Below are 24631 nucleotides of genomic sequence, written 5' to 3' on the forward strand. Positions count from 1 at the left end.
CAGTTTTGTTTTGAAGTGGACTGTATTTATTCACTATGTCACTTGCTGCAGTGTGTTGTCCCTCTGCATGATTATATTTATATACCATCTTAGTTATATGGTCACGTTTTTTCCCCATAGGGATTGGCAGGGGGTCATCCTTGCATGCATGTTTATTTGTGTTATATATATATATATATATATATATATATATATATATATTGTTTATTAGTTTAGGGTATGTTTATTTACATTATGGTATCTGTTTAGCGCTGCACCAATTTTATATAAAATCTAACTTTTGTTGACATATTATAAGAATGTCTAATCTGTAATTTGATGCCTTTTGGAGATTTTTCCATCTTTCCTTGGCTTCTTTATGCACATTAATACAAATTTTTAGCTGGGGTGCCCAAACTTTCGATCCCCACTGTACCTGTTCCAGTTAACTATGTACAACTCCTACATCATCTATTCTGCACACAAAGATCTGGATCTTATTTAAAGGGTCTCTTACATGCAAAGTGAGGGGCACCAGAGTGTTGTTTCAGAGCAAAAAAACCTATGCTTTTAGATTTCTCTGGGTTTCTCCAGGATTTTCGGATCAGAGTCTGGTGTCCTGAGGCTTAGAAGACCTTTGGGTGGGAATAAGTCTCTACCCCTGTGTCCAGGTCTTTCGTGATGTAGGCCCTTAGCTAGATGGCTCTGCCTGTTGCCTGGACCAATTCTTTGGCTAGTTATTGACCATGTCTTTGCCTGTTGTCTGTAATGATCCTGGCCTGTTTATGGACCATGTTCCTGCCTACTGCCTGTACCAAAATTTTGCTTGCTGACTACATTTCTGCTTGGCACCAATAGTGACCCATCTGTACGTCCTACTGATTATGTTCCAGCTATTTGGTCATTTTGTGGGTGTTTCCATTTTCCTGGTGATCCAGGGCCTCTAAAAATGTGATAGGTAGACAGGAAATTAGATGTGTCACTTATACCTCTAGAACGCCTGAAGATGCTCCATGGATGTTGGGCTCTTCTATGTGGCTAGGCTGTGAAAAAGTCTCACAGGTGTAGTATTTCCATACTTATAAGGAGTAGCAGAAAGTGCTTTGAGATGTAATTCCAAGTATGACTATCCTGTGTGAGAAATATCAGGATCAGAGCATCAGGATGAGAACATAAGGATTTATATATATCATTGGTTTCAGTGTGGAAGTAATAGTACCCCATCTTTGGTGTCAGTGGGAAGAATAGTGCCCCATCAATGGTGTCAGTAGGAGGAATAGTTCCCCTTTATTGGTGTCATTGGGATGAATAGTGCCCCATCATTGGTGTCAGTGAGAGCAATAATGCCTCATCATTGGGGTCAGTGAGAGGAATAGTGCCCCATCATTAGTGTCAGTGTGGGAGGAACAGTGCCTCATCATTGGTGTTAGTGTGGGAGGAGTAGTGCCCCATTGTTGATGTCAATGGGAGGAATAGTGCCCCATCATTGGTGTCAGTGTGGGAGGAATAGTGCCCCACCATTGGTGTCAGTGAGAGGAATAGTGCTCCACCGTTGTTGTCAGTGGGAGGAATAGTGCCCCATCATTGGTGTTAGTGTGGGAGGAATAGTGCCCCATTGTTGGTGTCAGTAAGAGGAATAGTGCCCTATCATTGGTGTCAGTGTGGGAGGAATAGTGCCCCACCATTGGTGTTAGTGAGAGGAATAGTGCCCCACTGTTGTTGTCAGTGGGAGGAATAGTGCCCCATCATTGTTGTCAGTGGGAGGAATAGTGTCCCAACATTGGTGCCAGTGGGCGGAGCTCTAAGAGGAAGATGTGGTGCCTAATGAGGAAGGGTGGAGTTTACAGATGAAAGGGGTGGATCTTAAACAGGAAGGAGGAAATTTAGATGCGGGGGGTGCCCAATTTTAGTTTTGCCTAGAGCAGCACAAAACCAAAATACACCACTGCATGTAAGGTCCACCTGATAAGATGAGAGATTGTAAACAGTATGGGAAGCTGTGAGGGTCATGAAAAGTTAACTTTCACTAAAGAAGGTTTGGCGGAAGAAAATATGATTGCTACATTTTGTGTATTTGTTGAAGGACTAATGTTTTACATGATGTCATGAGAATGAGCATGTTCATGCTATCAAATTGCACAATGTATGAGCACATGTAATAGCACAGCAGCATTTTTTCTTTAATCATATTAAATGTTAGTACTCACTGTAGCACGTTTTAGCATTAGCACTTCCTGTTATTTGAATGTTATGTTTGACATAAATAGGGGATTCATAAGAATGATTTTATAAAATATTTAATTAGATAGTTGTTGTTTGGACTGCACTGATATTTACTTTAGTTGTCTTAAGTGTATATTTTATACTTAAGTGCTGGCTAGCTGGGGAAAAGGGGAACATATTTATTTTGCAAACGTAGATGTTAAATAAGCTGAATGTTGTTTGAGGTCCTTAGCAGAAATGTAAAAATTGCTCTGCTCCATAGGGAGTGTAAAAGTGTGAGAGATAACGTGGTTAAATCACTGAGTTCCACGGACCACTCCTGTCCATGTTAACTAAACCCCCTTGCACTTACCTTAGATCAGTGGGTGATGCTGTTTAATAGACTACCATATTGGATGTGGCTCAGTCAGAAAAGCCTTTCCCTTCAGACTTATTAAGAACCCATTACCCCTGGCACTCAGCACCCAGACATTGCTTCTCCCTATCACCCATTACCTTTAACACTGAACCCCTGAAACTGAACGCTCCTGATGCTGCACTCCAAGACCCTAGACACTGCAACCTAGTTACTCTGCCACTTCCTACTCCACCACTGTCTCCCAGTCTCCCCTTGTCACCCAAGGTCATGCAGGGAAGAGAAGGGGCTAAGCTTGGAGTTTCTGGGTTATGCACCCATTTTTACCTCTAGTGACATCACTTCCTCCTCAGTAAAATCTGAAGATGCAGATCATATCCCAGAGGATCAAAAGATTTGCTTCAATTACCAAAATATGTGGGGGGGCTCAATACTGGGGAAGTTTCCTGAGAAAATTACAGCTATGCCCTTGGCAACTGTGACTTTCTGATCAGATAGTCAGCCCTGGCCTCTGGGGGCTCTGTGTGTGTTCCCAGAGAAAGGGCAATGAGGTGCACAGTAAAGGGAAGAGAGAAGCCAAACACTGTACCCATCCACCACCTCTATTATTATGGAACCCCTTCAATGTACCAGCAATTTTTTTAGGAAGTCCAACATCCAAATGTATTCTTTATTTCTTTTACTTTCAATGTAAGCATTTTTTTTGTAAATATATCAGCACTATTTTTCATTCTTTAAATGTTTTGTTTTCTGAATTAATTTTGCATATTCACTGTTTCTGAATCATTTTGAATTTTTCTAAAGTTATTTTGGATTTATTTGTTATGTTGTTATGTTATCTTGGCAACTTGCTTGCGACTTTAATGTGACTTTGATGTGGCTTGCTTGCGACTTCCATGCCACATGTTAGTGACTTTAGCTAATCATAACACCAGCATTTATACAAAAAGGCATTGAAAAAAAACAGCGTGGTGGTCCCCCACTGATCCATATCAGGCCGTTTGGGACCCCATTCCAAAAAAAACGCATGGGGTCCCCCCAAATCAATTCCAAGCCCTTATCCCAGCATGCAGCCTAGCAGGACAGGAAGGGGTGAGGGAACAGGTGACTGACCATACCAGGCTACATGATCTCAACATGGGGGGTGATTTGAGAGAAGGGGCTCCCCCCAAAGCGCCTTGTACCCATGTTCATGCCTCTTTCCTACAACCCTGGCCAGGTTTCAGAACCTGGAAGCCCCCTTTAACAAGGGGCCCCCAGATCAGGGTCCCCAGGTCCTGCCCCCCATGTGGATGAGTATGGGGTATATAATACTCCTATTTAGTTACCTGGGGGGGCAGGATCTGGAGGCCCCTTGTTAATGGAGGCTTTCAGATTCCCATAAGTCACCCCCACAACTACTGGGCCAGGGTCGTGGGGAAGAGGTCCTTGTCCTCATTAACATGGGGCCAAGGTGCTTTGGGGGAGCCCCCTACTAGTAACTCTTACTGGTAAAGGTTTTTAAAGCATCCAATTATGGGTACAATTATGGAATAGCTTTTGCCTTTTCGCAAGCTGGTCAGTGGTAACTGTTAGTGATCAGTGGTGTTTTTGCCCTCACAACATTGGTAATCACTGTGTCCTTTCATTGGCTTTATGCCCCCTTTTGTGCAAAGGTAAGTATTTGGTGCACAAATACACAAAGACATTTAAGAAAGAGCACACATGCTCTGAATGCAAGCTGCCTCTTCCGCCTGTCTATCCAGAAGTGACGTCATGAAAAATAAAGTGTAAAATCAAATTTGACCTATGCTTTTAATTTACTTCATGAAAGTCTGTTACATCTAAACAATGCTCCATGAATTTGTGAACATATTTCAACTTATAACTTTTGTACATTATGCTGAATTGCTGATACAGGACTGCTGCAAAACAGTATGGATGGGTTGCTAATACACTTATGCTTCAACAGCTTTGCATAGGTGAGAATGCTGTTCCTACTGTTTTGCCCATAATAAAACTGTGAGGAGAGAAAATGTGGATTCTGGATCTAATCATCTGTTTAATGATTTGCCCTATATTTGGTACAATCATAATGAATACAGAAAGATAATTTGCTAATGCTAAATTTTAATTCTGGGGATAATACAAAAATAGGATGCCATTACAGAAACACTGATGAACATTCGTAAATAAAGTTGTACCAAGAGAAAGTTACATCTGGTTATAACATTTCTTTAGACTTTCTATATATTAAAATGTTACAATAATGTGTTATCTCCTAAAATACTAAAATTACCTATTTATTTCTTTTGCTAGCAATATTTATTTTTCCTTTCTTTGTGTGTTTACTTGCCACAATATGACTGTCTTTGAATGACAGTATTTATCTGTTTGACATATTTTTTTACTGCAATCCAGAAACTGTGACACAAACGCTGATTGAACTTTCAAAATAGAAGTTCAGAATACAATAGTGAAAACAGACCGTTTTTTAATATATGCTTCCTTGTGCTAAAAGGATAAAAGCAATAATCAATAGCTATAGCTCCATAATGTCTTCAGAGATATCTGAAAAGAAATTGCTCTGAAAACATTTCATATAGTGTGCTTTGGTAAACCTGTCCTGTTTTATGTCCCCAGATTATTCCTTTTTTCATACAAAGGTTATCTAAATGCAAGTTTTAAACATACTTTCTAATCAACAACTTTTCTATAGTCTCTAAAGGTAGAACCTGTAAACACAATGTAATTTTTTTAATCATGTTATGGTTTCGGTCAATTAACTTTAGTATGTTTTACTTACAGTATGTTTTTCATATCTATTAGTTATACCATAATTATACGCAATAACATGCAGCACTGTAATAAAATAATAAAAAGGCATCTAAATTAAATAATCAAAGAAAGGCATAATAGAGTGTCCAAAATTGTTCAGAAAGAGACAATGTTGGTCTTTTAAACCATTCACCAATGGTGAGCACATAGAGCTTCTTACCAAAACATATTGACTTGCTATACAATGAGTGATCAAATAGCGCTTGTTGTTCAGAGGTATCCAATATTAAACAAATGCAAGGTCCCACAGCCTCTGCTAGACCTCATCCATCTACACAGGTCCAGCTGGACCACTTTTACATGTTCCCGGAACTTATTTCATACCAGCAATCTAAAGGCATCCGGTTCCCATATACAATCCACTAGTGACTAGACTCTGCTGGCTGCTCTCTGTCCACTGTCAGCTCAGAGCTGCACACACACTGACTCCTGCTGATTAACACATCTGCCTGGGTAGGCCCTGCCCCTCCACTTACCCGCAAAGCTAATGTGCTTCTTTTTTTCTTAAAAAAAAAAAAAATTAATTAATAAATAAATAAAAAATACACAAGCTAGCTTAACCACTTCAGCCCCAGAAGGTTTGCCCCCCTTCCTGACCAAACCATTTTTTGCTATTTGGCACTGTGCTCTTTCAGCTGGTAATTGTGTGGACATGCAACACTGTACCGAAATAAAATTTGTGCCCTTTTTTCACACAAACAGAGCTTTCTTTTGGTGGTATTTTATCACTACTGTGTTTTTTATTGCTTGTGATATAAATGAAAAAAAGACAGAACATTTAAAAAAAATTTATATTTTGTACTTTCTGTTATAAAAAATAATCAATAAACCAGGGGTGGACTGACAACTCATGGGGCCCCCGGGCAATAGGGGATCATGGGGCCCCTGTGGCCTTGCCCACACTCAAAGCACACCCAAAAAAGCCTATAATAGGTACCAGGGGCATTTCATGGGGCCCCCTACTGACCCCGGGCCCTCGGGCAGCGCCCGAGTGCTCAAATGGTCAGTCCGCGCCTGCAATAAACTCAAATTTAGTCATTCATTTAGGCCAAATGTATTTTACTACATGTCTTCAGTAAAAAAAAATCCAAATACATGTATATTAATTGGTTTGTGTGAACGTTAACAACAAACTTTGGCACATGTATTAGAATTTATGCAGCTTTTACTTTCTGACTGTCTATTTCTTGAGGGGGCAAAATGCCAGGGCAGTACAACCCCCCCCAATGACCCCTTTAAAAAAGTAAACACCCTAAGGAATGTTGGGAGGCATGTTGAGTCCATAGAAGATTTTATTTTATACCACAAATATTTGGAAAATTACAGTTGTCATTTATGTGATATATTGCTCACACATGCCATGGGTATATGTGGAATAACACCCCAAAACACTTTCTGCTACCTCTCTTGAGTATGAGGATGCCACATATGAGAGACTTTTTGGCAGCTTAGCCACATACAGGCCCCCAAAATACAATGACCACCTTCAGGCTTTCAAATGGCATATTTCCTCAAGTTACTTCCTCACTACCTATCACAGTTTTGGAGGCACTAAAATGCCAGGATAGTACAACCCCCCCCCCCCCCCATTGGTTAGTATTTTTCATTTTTCAGATATAATTTTTTTGTCACAGGGTTTAGAAATATGAAAAAAGAAAAGAAAAAATAAATTTTTATTTTCCAAAAACTTGTGGCAACAAATGAGAGTTGCGAAATACTCACCATGCCCTTTAGAAAATACCTTGGGGTGTCTAATTTCCAAAAAGGGTTGTTTGGGGGGTTGCTTCTACTATCCTGGCATATCAGGGCCAATATTAGAAGCTTATACCGCACATCACCCACTCTTCTAGCCACTTGAAGACCAATCCTTTTCTGACACTTTTTGTTTACATGAAAAAAGTTTTTTTGCTATATAATTACTTTAAACCCCAAACATTATATATTTTTTTGAAAGCAGAGGCCCTAGAAAATGGTGGTTGTAATTTTGTATGTCACACAGTATTTGCGCAGCAATTTTTCAAATGCAAATTTTTTGGAAATAATACACTTTTTTTTAATTTGAATGCACAAAAACACAATGTATTGTTTATTGTTTGATAACATATACAAGATAATGTTACACTGAGTAAACAGATATCAATACATGGCATGCTTTAAAACTGCGCATACCTGTGCAACAGCGACACGATACATAGTATTTTAATGGTACAATCTTTGTTTACATGCCGACTCAGGACTGACGCTTGCGTTCGCTCTTGTGGGTGAGCACGCGGGGGGGGGGGTTGGATTTGGGTGAATTGTTTTATTTTTACACTGTCTTTCATTTTTTTGATTCTTTTATTGTTATCACAGGGAATGTAAATATCCCCTGTGATATCAATAGGCAGTGACAGGTACTCTTCTCTGAGAAATTTGGGGTCAATTAGACTCACAGTGGAGGAATTTGATCCCCTGCTGATTTTGAATGTTTTCCCACTCTCAAAGAAATGATCAGTCTAAAAAGCGAATGGTAGGTGTATTGTAGCACTGAGAGACAGAATAGCAACAAAAAATTCAAAAGAAATGCATGTCTAACAATTATGCACTGATTTGCATGTTCATGAGGGAAATAAGTATTTGATCCCCTTCACAAAACATGACTTAGTACTTGGTAGCAAATCCCTTGTTGGCAATCACAGAGGTCAGACGTTTCCTGTAGTTGGCCACCAGGTTTGCACACATCTCAGGAGGGATTTTGACCCACTCCTCTTGGCAGATCCTCTCCAAGTCATTAAGGTTTGGTGGCTGGCATTTGGCAACTCGAACTTTCAGCCCCCTCCACAGATTTTCAATCGGATTAAGGTCTGTAGACTGGCTAGGCCACTCCAGGACCGTAGCCTCCTTAGCGGTCTGATTATGTCCATATTTCTGTGCTCAAAGCGGTACATGGAAATATGTCATTTTTTTATTGTAGGCCTGTAATTTTTAGGAATAACTCACTGAAATCTGTCCGAACAAGAGTCTAGTAAAACACAAAATCATAAATTATAATTTAATAAATAATCATAAAAAATAATAATATAATAATAATACATTTAATTCAATAATATAATCAACCCCAAAACACTGAAATTTTAAATAGAGCGCCAAGTTCGCACATCACTGAGCAAAATCGCAAAATCGTTTTCAGTGTCTGATGACGAATTTCCCCGCGAATCATCATCACTCAATTCTGCAAGTGGTTCTGATTTACTATCACTGTTCTCTAGTTGGTCTAAAATCGCGTTTGACCTAAAGGGACGCTTTTTGGACGCCATGGACTTTTCTCAGTTTCAAGGCAGAAAGAACAGTAAAAATTAAGGCAGGGCACAGGACAAAGCACTCGGGACAAAATGTATGTGAAATGGTTTGATACAGTAATGTGATTTTAGTGAATTTAGTGAATGTCACTTTTAAAATTTTCAAATTTCCCGCCAGTTCCATCCCCGTATCTCCTGAAGTCGCAGGGAACGGAACCTGGAAGACAGATGCTGGCATCGGCCGGAGGACATTGCCAGGAACACTGCAGGAGGGACATCGCGGGAGCGCAGGACGAGGTAAGTGAAGAAGAGATCCTGGAGCAGCGCTGCAAGGTATTCCCGAGTGTAGCTCGGGCTTACCGCTTGTGGTGCTGAAACTTTACCCCGAGCTACAATCGGGAATACCTCCAGGGAGGTTAATGTGCTTCTTCTTGAGCCTCTCCTTTGTTGCCTTGTCCATGTGTTTTGGGTCATTGTCATGCTGGAACACCCATCCATGACCCATTTTCAATGCCGTGGGAAGAAGGTTCTCACCCAAGATTTGACAGCACATTGCCCCGTCTATCGTACCTTTGATGCGGTGCAGTTGTCCTGTCCCCTTAGCAGAAAAACACCCCCAAAGCAGAATGTTTCCACCACCATGTTTGACAGTTGGGATGGTGTTCTTGGGATCAAAGGCAACATTCCTCCTCCAAACACGGCGAGTTGGGTTGATACCAAAGAGTTTGATTTTGGTCTCATCTGACCACAACACTTTCAACCAGTCCTCCTCTGCATCATTCAGATGTTCAGTGGCAAACTTCAGACGGGCCTGGACATGTGCTTTCTTGAGCAGAGGGACCTTGCAGGCACTGCAGGATTTCAATCCTTGTTGGCGTAGTGTGTTACCAATTGTTTTCTTGGTGAATGTGGTCCTAGTTGCCTGGAGATCATTGACAAGAGCCTCACGTGTAGTTCTGGGATGAATTCTCACTGATCATTGAAACTCCACAAGGTTAGATCTTGCATGCTGCCCCAGACCTAGGGAGACTAGGGAGACAGTTGTTTTGTGTTTCTTTCATTAGCAAATGATTGCACCAACTGTTGTCACCTTCTCTCCAAGCTGCGTGGCGATAGTTTGGTAGCCCAGTCAAGCCTTCTGTAGGTCTAAAATCTTGTCCCTGACATCCTTGGACAGCTCTTCGGTCTTTAGAGTTTGGAATCCGATTGTTTGATTGCTCCTATGGACAGGTGTCTTTTATACAGGTAACAAAATGAGATTAGCAGCACTCCCTTTAAGAGACTGCTTCTAATCTCAGCTTATTACCTGTATGAAAGACACCTGGTAGCCAGAAATCCTGCTGAATGATAGGGGATCAAATACTTATTTCCCTCATGAACATGCAAATCAGTGCATAATTTGTTAGACATGCATTACTTTTGAATTTTTGTTGCTATTCTGTCTCTCAGTGTTACAATACACTTATCATTCGATTTTTAGACTGATCATTTCTTTGTGAGTGGGCAAACATTCAAAATCAGCAGGGAATCAAATACTTATTTCCTTCACTGTAGATATCTCCTATGCCCTTAAAGCATTTGATCATACCAAGATCTGTGTGATAATATGCTTTGCCAATTTAAAAATGGTGCTGAAATGATGCAATGCTTGCTGCTTCTGGATTCTTAGACCATAGAGCTGATTGGAGCCATTCTGGTCTCTGATCAGCTCCATGGTCAGCTGGCGGAACCACCTTCTGCACTCTCTGGTTCCCCAGGGCATGGGAGAGCTTGAGAAAGCCATGGAATGCAACAGGGGGGAGTGTCACTGCTTGTAAAAGAGATCCAGTGATTAATTAGCCAATAGGATTGCTTTTACATGAAAGCCAACAACCAGCTGAAAAAACGATGATGATGCCTGTAGCTGCAGGCCTCATCCTGGTATAACCACTCAAAGTCCAGGAAACGTACCAGTATGTTGCTGGTCCTTGTTGGGCATATACAGTATATAACAACAGAGAACATGGGCATATGATGAATCAGGTCTGTGGACCAATATGACTGCAATTCATTCTTTTTTGTAATGCCCATTTTGAGGGTTAGGCCCAAAAAGGTTTTACATTTGGAAACCGTAATATGTTTCCAAGTGAATTGTCTGGCAAGAGCTAAATTTGGATGGGTGGTGATGTATTGTTGTGCATATAAATTGCTTTGGCCCACAATCAATTGATACAAATCTTCTATGAAAAATAACAGAGGGGCTAAACGCTAGTGCTAGCAGCAAATGGGGATGATCCTGCTAACACTGTGTTGTTTTGGGACACTATACTATTATATACACTACATTAATATATTGATCCGTACAAACACTATACTAGCAATGGCAGTGATCAACAACTTACATTAGTGCGATAATGTGCGGGCAATTTAACGCTAGCTGACCCTGGCTGGGAGGGGCGCTAACTAACCCTGATGCTATCTGATGTTGCTCGTGACAGTAATATACTAATCAGTGAAACATCCTACACACTGACACTGCGAATGGCACGGGCTGGGTGACAGGGGTGATGAAAGAGTTAATGGGGTGATCAAAGGGTTAAATGTGCTAATATAGCTTGTGTGTGTAAAATGTAGTGTGTATATATATATATATATATATATATATATATATATACACACAAAAGTATTGGGACACACCTCCAAATCATTGGATTCAGGTATTCCAATCAGTGGTGTATTTAGTTTTTGTGCTGCCCTAGGCAACTCAAAAACTGTGCACCCCACTTTCCCAGTGAGAGAGAGGTTTCATGGTGACAGTAGCAACTAGGGTGTAAAAGGTGGTGACAAAGAATGGGTGTATACAGTGTATTATGGGGGGTGATGGGGGAGCCATAGCTGTACAAAGGGTATGATGGGTATAAGCAGGAATAGTGGGGTGTGATGGGTGGTGAGAGGTGCAGGAGGGCTTATGTGATTGGTGTATGCAGAGTATAGTAAGGTGGGATCTATGAGATATGCTGGCAGGATATGTTGGGGTGTGATGGGTGTAATGGAGAGTGTTGGGCAGGGGTGATGTCAGGTCTCTGCAGGGAGTGTATGGGTGTATGCAGGGTATGGTGGGATGTAAATTCCCTCCAACTCACAGACTGAACTCCCCAGAGTGATCTCCCTCCCCCCACAGAGACTGCCCCATATACACTGATCCCCCCCTTACAGACTGCCTCTATATACACTGATTGACCCCCCAACAGACTGCCCCCATATACACTGATCCCCGCCCCCCACAGACTGCCCCGATATACACTGATCCCCCACAGACTGACCCCTTATACACTGATTCCCTCCACAGACTGCCCCCATATACACTGATCCCCCAACAGGTTGACCCCATATACACTGACCCCCCCCCCCCCAAAGCACAGACTAGCCCCATATACACTGATTCCCCACCAAACACAGACTAGCCACAAACACACTGATTCCCCACCAAACACAGACTAGACACACACACACACACGTTCCTGGCACTTCTAAATTCCGGCTGATAGGAACACCAACAAGACAGAGTATGACAGTGATCATCGTACATTTCCAGCCTTGTCTCTTGTGTTTACTTTCTCCAAATTCCTCACCTCACTTTCTGACCTCCCACCACTCCAGCAACCGCAGGACTGTGCTCCGGATCTCCTTCTTCTCCTCTGCGGCAGCCGGTACACTGGGAAGGCTCACCGCACTGACACACTAAGCCCAGCATGTCCCCATCCTCACCTAACCTGCCGACTTCCCATCGCTCATGCAGCCACACCATGTCCGCAGGACTGTACCCTGGATGTCCTTCTTCCTCCTTCTCCTTGGCAGCGGCTGGTACACTGGGAAGGCTCACCACACTGACACACTGAGCCCAACATGTCCCCATCTTCACGTGTGTCCCTTCTTCCAGGGGACGGTGCCGCCCCCTGAAAAATGCCGCCCTAGGCAAACGCCTTGTTTGCCTTGCGGTAAATATCTCCCTGATTCCAATCACCTCAGGTCAGGTCACAGGTGCATAAAACAAAGCACCTGCTTATACAGACATTTGTGGAAGAATGGGTCGCTGTCAGAAGTTCAGTGAATTCAAGCGTGGTACCGTGATAGGTTGCCACCTGTGCAATAAGTCCATCGCTGAAATGTCCTTGCTATTAAATATTCCATGATCAACTGTTAGCGGTGTTATAACAAAGTGGAAGCAACTGGGATCCACAGCAACTCAGCCACGAAGTGGTAGGCCACGTAAAATGACAGTGTTGGCAGTGGTGTATTTATGTTTTGTGCTGTCCTAGGCAACACAAAAATTGCCGCCCCCCCTCCCCAATGCACCCCACTGTCTCTAGTGCGCCAACGTTTGCTGGGTGGAACTTAGTGGTCGGCCACATCTTTCCGTGAAGGTGTCAGTTAGTGGTATGAGCAGCAAGAAGGTGTCAATTAGTGGTATGAGTGGTGAGGAGGTGTCAGTTAGTGGTATAAGCAGCGAGAAGGTGTCAGTTAGTGGTATGAGCGGCAAGAAGGTGTCAGTTAGTGGTATGAGCGGCAAGAAGGTGTCAGTTAGTGGTATGAGTGGCGAGAAGGTGTCAGTTAGTGGTATGAGCGGTTAGAAGGTGCCAGTTAGTGGTATGAGTGGTGTGAAGGTGTCAGTTAGTGGTATGAGCGGCAAGAAGGTGTCAGTTAGTGGTATGAGTAGTGTGAAGGTGTCAGTTAGTGGTTTGAGCGGCAAGAAGGTGTCAGTTAGTGGTTTGAGTGGCAAGAAGGGGTCAGTTAGTGGTATGAGTGGTGAGAAGGTGTCAGTTAGTGGTATGAGCAGCATGAAGGTGTCAGTTAGTGATATGAGCGACGTGAAGGTGTCAGTTAGTGGTATGAGCAGCTAGAAGGTGTCAGTTAGTGGTATGAGCTGCGTGAAGGTGTTAGTTAGTGGTATGAGTGGCGAGAAGGTGTCAGTTAGTGGTATAAGTGGCCAGAAGGTGTCAGTTAGCAGTATGAGGGGCGTGAAGGTGTCAGTTAGTGGTATGAGTGGCATGAAGGTGTCAGTTAGTGGTATGAGCGGCGTGAAGGTGTCAGTTAGTGGTATGAGCTGCATGAAGGTGTCAGTTAGTGGTATGAGTGGTGTGAAGGTGTCAGTTAGTGGTACGAGTCAGTCACTTGGCAGTCTCTAGTCGGTCTCTGTCAGCTCTCTGCCCCTCCCCCACAATAGTATACATGGTATACACAGCAGTAGGATGGAGATCACTCACAAGGCCTGGTGGAGGGGCGGAGACACAGGGGGGGAGCCATGTACTGCCGGTATGTATCCTCCTCACAGCCGTATTTTCCTTCCACCTCTGTGACAGAGATCCCTGCCTCCCCTGGATAGTGCTGTCCTCCAGCATCATCTCTCAGTCCTGGCTCCCCACCACCATCCACTGCGGAGAGCTCCGACCCTCAGAGCAACCTACAGCCTGGCCGGGCGCACTGCATGCTGGGAGTTGTAGTCCTTCCCCCACACAGCCTGCCAGGATTGTAGTTCGCTCCTGTGGGGGCTGCAGGTGGGAGGCGGGGGAAGGACTACAACTCCCAACATACAGTGTGCCTGGCCAGGCTTTAGGCTGCTCTGGGGTCGGAGCTCCCGGAGCTCTCTGCAGTTGATGGTGGTGGGGAGACAGGACTGAGAGATGATCCCGGAGGACGCCAGTGTCCAGGGGAGGACTGATACTCCCACTCCTCACTGTATTCCTTTGCTGTAGTGACATCACTGATGTACCGTCTGAGGCATGGCGCTGCCTCCCTGAAAACTGCAGCCCTAGGCAAGTGCCTTATTTTTCTCACGGCAAATATGCCCATGAGTGTGGGGTCAGCACATTCTGAAGTGCACAGTGTGCAACAGTCGCCAACTGTGTGCAGAGTCAATAGCTAAAGACCTCCAAACTTCGTGTGACCTTCAGAATAGCACAACAATGCATAGAGAGCTTCATGGAATTGGTTTCCATGGCTGAGCAGCTGCATCCAAGCCTTACATCACCAAGTGCAATGCAAAGTGTCGGATGCAGTGGTGTAAAGCGCGCCACCACTGGACTCTAGAGCAGAGGAGATGTGTTCTCTGGAGTGATGAATCACGCTTCTCTGTATGGCAAACTGATGGACATGTCTGGGTTTGGCGATTGCCAGGAGAACAGTACTTGCCTGACTGCTATGTGCCAAATGTAAAGTTTGGTGGTGAGGGTAGTATGGGGTAGTGTGGGGTTGTTTTTCAGGGGTTGGGCTTGGCCCCTTAGTTCCAGTGAAGGGAACTCTTAAGGCGTCAGCATACCAAGACATTTTGGACAATTTCATGCTCCCAAGTTTGTGTGAACAGTTTGGGGATGGCCCCTTCCTGTTCCAACATGACTGTGCACCAGTGCACAAAGCAAGGTCCATAAAGACATGGATGAGCAAGTTTGGGGTGGAGGAACATTACTGGCCTGCCCAGAGTCCTGACCTCAACCCAATAGAACACCTTTGGAATGAATTAGAGCGGGGACTGCGAGCCAGGCCTCCTTGTCCGATATCAGTGCCTGACCTCACAAATGAGCTTCTGGATGAATGGTCAAACATTCCCATAGACACTCTCCTAATCTGTATGGACAACCTTCCCAGAATAGTTGAAGCTGGTATAGCTGGAAAGGGTGGGCAAACTCATAATTAAACCCTATGAACTAAGACTGGGATGCCATTAAAGTTAATGTGCGTGTAAAGGCAGGCGTCCCAATACTTTTGGCACTATAGTGTATATTTTATACCCCTGTCTTTATTACAGAAACCCCCTGCACAGAGGCAGGTAAAAAAAAATGTGCATTTTTTTTTCTTGAGAGCCTGTGAAGCACTTCACCGGCATTCAGCAGATCACAGGCGCAATGTCAGGCTCTTGCAGACTGTCAGCACATTGTCTGCCTGTACCTCCGATACAGGTACGCAGTTACTGCGGTCCAGGAAGCTCATTGGACTATGAGAGCACTCACCAGCACTCTTGCAGTTTATTGAGAACTACAAGCCATCAGCCACAAAGGCTGATGGTACTAGTAGGCATTGATTCAAAGGAAACCGTAAACTAATGATGGCACTGTATGGGCAGAGCTACACACGACCGCGTTATTTTCAAATTGTGACAGCAAGTGTGGGAAGAAGATCCCGGCCCACTGTCATAGGGAGGGGGAGAGGCTGAGACCGCTGGAAAATGTTACATGCTCCACCTTAAAAATGGGTGGAACATGTAACATGTTCCAAAAGGTGAACTTAGCCTTTAAGTGTTTTTATAGATTTAGGCCCAGTTTACATATAATGCAGTGACCTACATTTTACCTCACTGGATGAAACCAGGTCAACGCTAGAACACACAGAAAAAAATTGTTTCCTATATTTCCTGTTCCCATTGCTATGCACCCTGGCGGTGTAGTGCAGTGAACTGCTATAAAATAAATATAAAATATTATATATATATAGATTATATATATACATATACAGTCATGGCCGAAATTGTTGGCACCCTTGATATTTCTCCAGGAAATCATGTATTTCTCACGAAACGTATTGCATTAACACATGTTTTGCTATACACATGTTTATTCCCTTTGTGTGTATTGGGACAAAACAAAAAAAGGGAGGAAAGAAAGCAAATTCGACATAATGTCACACAAACCTCCAAAAATGGGCTGGACAAAAGTATTGGCACCCTTTCACAACTGCGGATAAATAAGAATGTTACAAGCATGTGATGCTCCTGTAAACTCACCTGGGGCAAGTAACAGGTGTGGGCAATATAGAAATCACACCTGAAAGCAGATAAAAAGGAGAGACGTTCACTTAACCTTTGCATTGTGTGTCTGTCTGTGCCACACTAAGCATGGACAACAGAAAGAGGAGACGAGAACTGTCTGAGGACCTGAGAACCAAAATTGTGGCAAAATATCAACAATCTCAAGGTTACAAGTCCATCTCCAGAGAACTAGATTTGCCTTTGTCCACAGTGCGCAACATTATCAAGAAGTTTGCAACCCATGGCACTGTAGCTAATCTCCCTGGTCGTGGACGGATGAGGAAAATTGATGAAAGATTGCAACGCAGAATAGTCCGGATGGTGGATAAGCAGCCCCAAACATGTTCCAAAGACATTCAAGCTGTCCTGCAGGCTCAGGGAGCATCAGTGTCAGCGCGAACTATCCGTCGACATTTAAATGAAATGAAACGCTATGGCAGGAGACCCAGGAGGACCCCACTGCTGACACAGAGACATAAAAAAGCAAGACTACAGTTTGCCAAAATGTACTTGAGTAAGCCAAAAGCCTTCTGGGAAAACGTCTTGTGGACAGATGAGACCAAGATAGAGCTTTTCGGTAAAGCACATCATTCTACTGTTTACCGAAAACGGAATGAGGCCTACAAAGAACAAAACACAGTACCTACGGTAAAATATGGTGGAGGTTCAATGATGTTTTGGGGTTGTTTTGCTGCCTCTGGCACTGGGTGCCTTGACTGTGTGCAAGGCATCATGAAATCTGAGGATTACCAAAGGATTTTGGGTCGCACTGTAGGGCCCAGTGTCAGAAAGCTGGGTTTGCGTCCAAGATCCTGGGTCTTCCAGCAGGACAATGACCCCAAACATACGTCAAAAAGCACTCAGAAATGGATGGCAAAGAAGCGCTGGAGAGTTCTGAAGTGGCCAGCAATGAGCCCAGATCTAAATCCCATTGAACACCTGTGGAGAGATCTTAAAATTGCTGTTGGGAAAAGGTGTCCTTCCAATAAGAGAGACCTGGAGCTGTTTGCAAAGGAAGAGTGGTCCAAAATTCCGGGTGAGAGGTGTCAGAAGCTTATTGATGGTTATAGGAAGCGACTGATTTCAGTTATGTTTTCCAAAGGGTGTGCAACCAAATATTAAGTTAAGGGTGCCAATACTTTTGTCCAGCCCATTTTTGGGGTTTTGTGTGACATTATGTCATATTTGCTTTTCTGCCTCTGTTTTATATTTGTTCCAATACATACAAAGGGAATAAACATGTGTATAGCAAAACATGTGTTAATGCAATACCTTTTTTGTGTGAAATACTTGATTTTCAGGAAAAATATCAAGGGTGCCAACAATTTCGGCCATGACTGTATATATATATATTATATCTGTCTATAATAGATCTATAATAGATATAATATCTATAATAGATATACAATTACGCCACAGATCACGTGGCTTCCTTGGGGGATGTGTCATCCTCAAAAAATTAGATGGGCTGTCAGTACATTAAAAACGGATCGATTTCTGAAGAAAGATTATCTATTTTCAAAATTTTATAACAAAGAAAAACATGTTTTGTTTTCAAAAGTTTTGGTCTTTCTTCATTCATTTCTCAAAAAATATAAAAAAACCCAGTGGTGATTAACAGCTTCCAGTCCGCCCTATAGCAGATATACTGCTGCAGGGCGGCACAGGTGTGCAAAGTCACGTATATATACATGATTTTAAAATTTCCTGGTAGGGGGCGCTTGCGGGTCCAAGCGGTTAATTACTCGCCAGCTCTCAGTTATTGCCAAGCATCTCCGATGGGGTGGAGAATTGTTAGTAAACAAAACAGTTCTCCTCCCTGTCAGCTCGTGGACACTGCTTTGCACGGCTGTGCACAGCACAGCCGTGCAAAGCAGTGTGCTTACAGTGAAGCACTAACACACAGCCCCTAGTAAAACAGCACACAGTTAACCCTTTGATTGTGCCACATGTTAACCCCTTCCTGCCCAGTGCCATTAGTACAGTGTCAGTGCTTTTTATTAGCACTGATCACTGTATTGGTGTCACTGGGGAATTCAGTGACACCAAGTCAGTTCCCCCTAGTGTCAGAATGCCCGCCACAGTCCCGCTATAATTCGCTGATCACTGCCATTACTAGTAAAAATTAAAAAAAAAATCCCAGTATATACACCGCCATTTGTAAACGCTATAACTTTCCCATAAACCAATTAATTTACATGTATTGGGATTTTTTTTTAGCAAAGACATGTAGCAGAATACATTGTGGCCTAAATTTATGACTAATTTGATTTTTTTAATTTTTTACTGGACATGTTTAATAGCAAAAAGTCAAAAATATTGTTTTTTTCTCAAAATTGACAGTCTTTTTTTTATAGCGCAAAAAATAATATCCGCACCGGCGATCAAATACCACTGAAAGAAAGCTCAATTCATGAAAAAAAAGGATGTAAATTTCATTTGGGTGCAGCATTGCACGACTATGCAATTATCAGTTAAAGTAATGCAGCTCCATAACGCAAAAATTGGCCTGGTCAGGAAGGAGGCAAATCCTCTGGAGTGCTAGTGGTTAAATATATTACCAACAAAAGAAAGCCCTATTTTTTTAACAAAATGATAAAAAATGTATTTCGGTACAGTGTTGACGGATTATCATCCAAAGTGTAACAGCACTAAATATGTTTATTCTCCTTTTGGAGCATTCTACCTAATGGTCTGGTCTGGTTTACATACTGTAAATAAGAGACGAGATACTGTACATGCTTACTTATGAGTATATATTTGCTCTACACATATGTTAATTATGTTCTGATCTTAGGTACACTTTAAACCTTTTGGAAACTTTCATTTGCTATGTTTTTGGTTTATTTATTTCTTTTTTGTTTTCTGTTATGATTGTTACCCATCTGTGTGTTTTGTTACAATTATTTTTTTTTTAAATGTTAATTGTACTGCTCTCTGTGCAGCTTATTTGCACTTAAAGTGTTTGAAAACTCATATATTAATTTCCATCAATATGGTTTCTCTTACTGATTGCTCCTCTCCCAGGCAAACCCCTTTTATTTAAAGAAATGCTGAATCTTGAAGGCACCCAGCTCTTCCTGTAGGTGTTTAGGGGATATTCCTGTGGTAACATTGTCAAACCAGCATGCACACTCTCTGATTCAGTCCTGTAGACTACTGCAGTTAACACATACAGCCATGTCTGCTGATCAACCTAGAACTTTTGAGGGACAGCAGCCCCTATAGGCATATCATTATTAACATAACAGGACTCAGCTGACAATCATTATGAATCTTTGTCCAGATCCTTGGAGCTCAGGAATATGGAGAAAAGACAATAAGGTTGATGTACTGCAGGCAAATAGGCTATGCACTGCAAGTGCACTCCAAGTCCAAGTCGCTCTAGATCTGAGGGGAACATGCAAGAAAAATTAATTATTCTTGCACGATTGGATGAAAAAAATTAGCAGAGCTTTGCCTCATTTCAGAGCTTCTCCTTGGATCTAAAGCAACTGCACTTGCATTGCACAGTATATTTAGCTTTAGTAAATCAACCCCAATGGTCATGTGACCTCTACTAAAGCTGAAAAAGAGTAATATATTTTGCATGTTTTAGTAGAAGTCAGGATGGTTCTAGTTTTTTTTGTTGATTTTTGTTATTGTCCCTGTATGGCTGCTGGCTTTACTCCTCTTCTGTGTATAGCAGAAGAAGGATATGGATATTAAAATGTTGCTTGCTGTTACTTGTATATTGTCAGGAAAGAAATCAGAGAAATCCTGGCAAATGTGCCAATGCACAATATGGCGCACTAATTTGCGCAAAAATGTGTGCATGCGTATAAGCACACGGCATGTAATGGCTCATCTGAGTGTGCAATGGCATATTGGCACATGCGAAGCATGATAGTTACTGGCACCAAGTGGCCTTTAAAAGAACTGCAGCTCATCTTAGTAATTACTGGATTATCCTCAGCCTTCTGTTCCTGTGTTCCTGTGCAAGTTACTCTGCCTGATTACCCGTTACCGACCCGGCTTGACTCTGACCTGCTCTTGCTTCTCTCCTGGCTCTGACCCCGGCTTGCTACTTGGATATGCTCCTGTCTGTCCCTGATTGATGTCCTGTGAATGGCCCTGGCTTGCTCCTGACTATGCCTCTGCCTCTGTTCCTGATTGATACCCTGTATTTGACCCCCAGCTCTGGCTTCTGACTACGCTTCCTGCTCTGCCCATCTGTCAAGATCTGCCAGTCTTCTAGAGAGTCATCTACTGTATCCTCTCTGACCATGGGTGTTGTCTCATCTGGAACCACCAGGCAAACACACCATAGGCAACCCATGCTTCTTTGGGCACTGCACCTTCTGCTACCACCTTCAGGGGTGCTTTGCACTTACCTGTAAGGGGAGCCTAGTCATCTTAGCCTTCAGTCAGGCAAGTTACATATATCTACCACCACCTTTCGTTCTGGCTAATTCCCCTCTTATTAGATGAATTAGATGAATAGAACTAAAGCCTCCCACTAAAAACATTGGCTTCAGAGCTTATCGTAAGCACATCTGCATTGACAGTTTATTCTCAGTTCCCAAGCAATGGCCCAAAGGTACCTGTTAAGCCTGCTAGTGACATCTACTTCATGTAGCTTTCTGTAATGTGGCAACAATGCTGTACTGCTCCTAAATTCAGAGCAGAGTTGCCACTCTCATGTAGATTGCAACTGTTTGCTGCAAAACTGGATGGCAATGTTGTAGTGGGTGTGGCTATAATTTTTACTCTTGATTGACAAGACTGTAGCTTGTTACCTGTAGCTGACCACACGTAATCCTCCCAACTTCTGTCTGGATTGATAGTACTGCTTCTGAATGCCATTGTGAGCTGCAGTGTTGAGTGTGGGAGGGAAAGACACAAGTTGAAGAGGACTTGGCTCAACCAGGCAAAGTACTTTGTTCCGTGTACGAGGCTTGTACATCACTTAGTAAAGAGATTTGATACTTTAGACTGTCATAGAGGGTCCTTAAAGGCATGGTTTATCTTTACCAAAAAGCTTGCTATGCCCAGGGGCGGACTGACCATTTGGAAACTCGGGCACTGCCCGAGGGCCTGGGGTCAGTAGGGGGCTCAATGAGATGCCCCTGGTACCTTTTTTATAGGCTTTTTTGAGTTTGGGCAAGGACACAGGGGCCCCATGATCCCCTATTGCCCGGGGGCCCCATGAGTTGTCAGTCTGCCCCTAGCTATGCCTTTGGCATCTGTGGATAAAAATGAACTGTGCAGCTTTGACCAAAAGTGAATAATGTCCTTGCGATAGGTGTAGGCCATTTACAATACTCATACAGCCTGAATGAAAAACTCCCAGAGTTTCTGTCTTCTTGTTAGGACATTGATAAGACATGCCCGGCTGTTACTGTTTACCTCCACCATCACAAGAGTATGCTTTCCTTGCTATAGGTGTAGGCCATTTACAATACTCATACAGCTTGAATGAAAAACTCCCAGAGTTTCTGTGTTCTTGTTAGGACATTGCTAAGACATGCCCGGCTGTTACTGTTTACTTCCACCATCACAAGAGTGAGCTTTTTCTCTGATTCTTTCACATGCACTTTCTCTCCGCTGATGCGGTAGCTTTGATAGTGTTTGAGAGCTCACTCCTGTGATGGTGGATGTGAACAGTAACAGCTTGGAGGGTCTTAGCAATGTCCTAACAACAAGACAGGAGAGGGAGATGCAATCTCTGGGAGACAGCCAAGCTTCATAAGGTACGTATGTAAATGGCCTAAACTTATAACACGGGCATTATTTAACTTTTCTCAAATCTGCAAAGTTTGTTTTTAACAAACACTCCTTACCTGCATAAACAGTTTGTTGGTAAAGGTGACCTATGCCTTTAGGTTGCATTTTAGCTTCAGCCCTTAGCAAAATGTATGTGCAATTGATAATACATTATAGAATCCACAAAAATGTCAGTATTCTATATTCCAATGGCAAGCAGCATTACCTCCTTTGTTTTACAATTGTTTACAATACAAACAAATGGAGTATTTTGACTGCAAGGCCCTGATGATTTTATCACAGAGGAAAATCAGTACACATCAACTTAGTAATGTTGCACAATTCAGCACAATGCCACCACAGTAACTTTATGAATTGATTCTTTATTCAAGAAATGTGATAAATGCTGCTTAATGGTTTACTTTGCATTACACTGCAGCTCTACATCATGAAGCATTTACATTCCTGTAGAGCCATTAAATGATTTAGAGTGCCGCATACTGTCACTATTGTTATGAAGCTTTCAATATTCTGCAGAGTCAAAAAATTATTTTTACTCCTTATAGAGTGCTTGAATAACTGTGGCCTGAATTGAGACACTAATCTAGAATATTGGTGGAAGAACAGCCTTTTATAATAATGAGAGGCACCCTCTGTCTACTATGTCTTGTCTACACAATAGTGCTGTCAAATTCTTGATAGTTATCAGATAAACACTCTAAGGCCTCATTTATACTTGCAGTAAGGGGGCAGTAAAAACACAGCTTACTGAACCCATGCTGCAACCATGTACAATGCATGCTTTGCAGCTTTTGGAGGTTAAAACAGGCAGTTGGAAGGTGACATGTCACCTCCTCATGACTTGTCAAACTCCCTATGAAAAACATTCCACAGTAAATAGCTCTTCAGAGGACAAAGCTAGTGTAAACAAACACCTATACCATAAAGTTTTTGAAAGATAAGATCCATACTTCAAGAGCAAAAGCATTTTTGTAAAAAATACCTGCAGCAACAGCAGCAGAGTACTCAGGAAAAAGTATGACTTTCACACAAAAACTATACTCTCTTGGCTTCAGAGACTCCGCTCTCACTCCCCCTCTCTGTTGGGGTCCCTCAAGGCTCTGTCATTGGGCCCCTTCTCTTCTCCATCTACACCTCCTCCCTTGGCCAGCTGATACACTCCCACGGCTTCAACTACCATCTCTACACCGATGACACGCAAATCTACCTCTATACCCTTCACCTCACCCCCTCAGTCTCCGCCCGAATCACCTGCCTACTGAACGACATATCAGATTGGATGTCACTCCACTTCCTCAAATTAAACCTTTCCAAAACCAAGCTCCTAGTTTTCCCCCCAGCCCGCGCCCCCCCCCCAACCTCTCCATCACGACCAACAACGCCACCATCAGTCCCACCCCGCAAGCCAAAGTTCTAGGTGTCACTCTAGACTCCACATCTGTCCTTCCAGCCGCATGTCCAATCGCTGGCAAATTCATGCAGGCTCCACCTCCGCAACATCTCCAAAATATGTTCTTTCCAAACCCCAGACACTACTAAACAACTCGTTCACTCCCTTATTATCTCACGAATCGACTACTGTAACTCCCTCCTAACCGGTTTACCTAATCACAGACTCTCCCCGCTTCGGTCTATCCTGAACTCAGCGGCCAGACTCATCCACCTTACCAACCGCTCCATATCCGCCACCCCCCTCTGTCATTCCCTCCACTGGCTTCCGATTGCCCAATGCATAAAATTCAAATGACTAACATTGACGTACAAAGCTATTCATAATACTGCCCCAAACTACCTCACCAACCTGATATCCAAATACCACCCAACACGTACTCTTCGCTCCTTACAAGACCTCCTACTCTCTAGCTCCCTGGTCTCCTCCTCCCATGCCCAACTCCAGGACTTCTCCAGGGCTTCCCCCATCCTCTGGAACTCACTACCCCAATCCATCAGACTGTCACCTACCCTCCTCACCTTTAGGCGCACCCTGAAAACCCATCTCATCAGGGAAGCCTACCTAGCCCTCACCTAACTGCCGATCTCCTCCACTCCTCCTACCACTCCATCCCCCACAGCCATTTCCTCCTGTACCACTATCCCCTCCCTCCTAGATTGTAAGCTTCAAGGAGCAGGGCCCTCGAACCCCTTGTGTATTGTATTGTTACTGTACTGTTTCGTGTACTGTCTCCCACTATAATGTACAGCGCTGAGCAAACTTTTTGGCGCTATATAAATACTGTATAATAATAATAATAATAATAATACAAGAACCATGTTTACCTTCACAGCTGTGCAGTTTTGCAGCTGTGCAGCCAGAAAGGGCAGACAGTACAGTTACAATACAATTTAATACAGGAGGAATCAGAGGGCCTTGCTTGTTAGAGCTTACAATCTAAAAGGGAAAGTCAAAGTGATACAAAAGGTAATAACTGTGGGGGA

Source organism: Staurois parvus, unplaced genomic scaffold (genome assembly GCF_062004578.1).
Source record: "Staurois parvus isolate SC_StPar_1 unplaced genomic scaffold, SC_StPar_1.0 ptg000145l, whole genome shotgun sequence".
In the NCBI taxonomy this organism is placed as follows: domain Eukaryota; kingdom Metazoa; phylum Chordata; class Amphibia; order Anura; family Ranidae; genus Staurois; species Staurois parvus.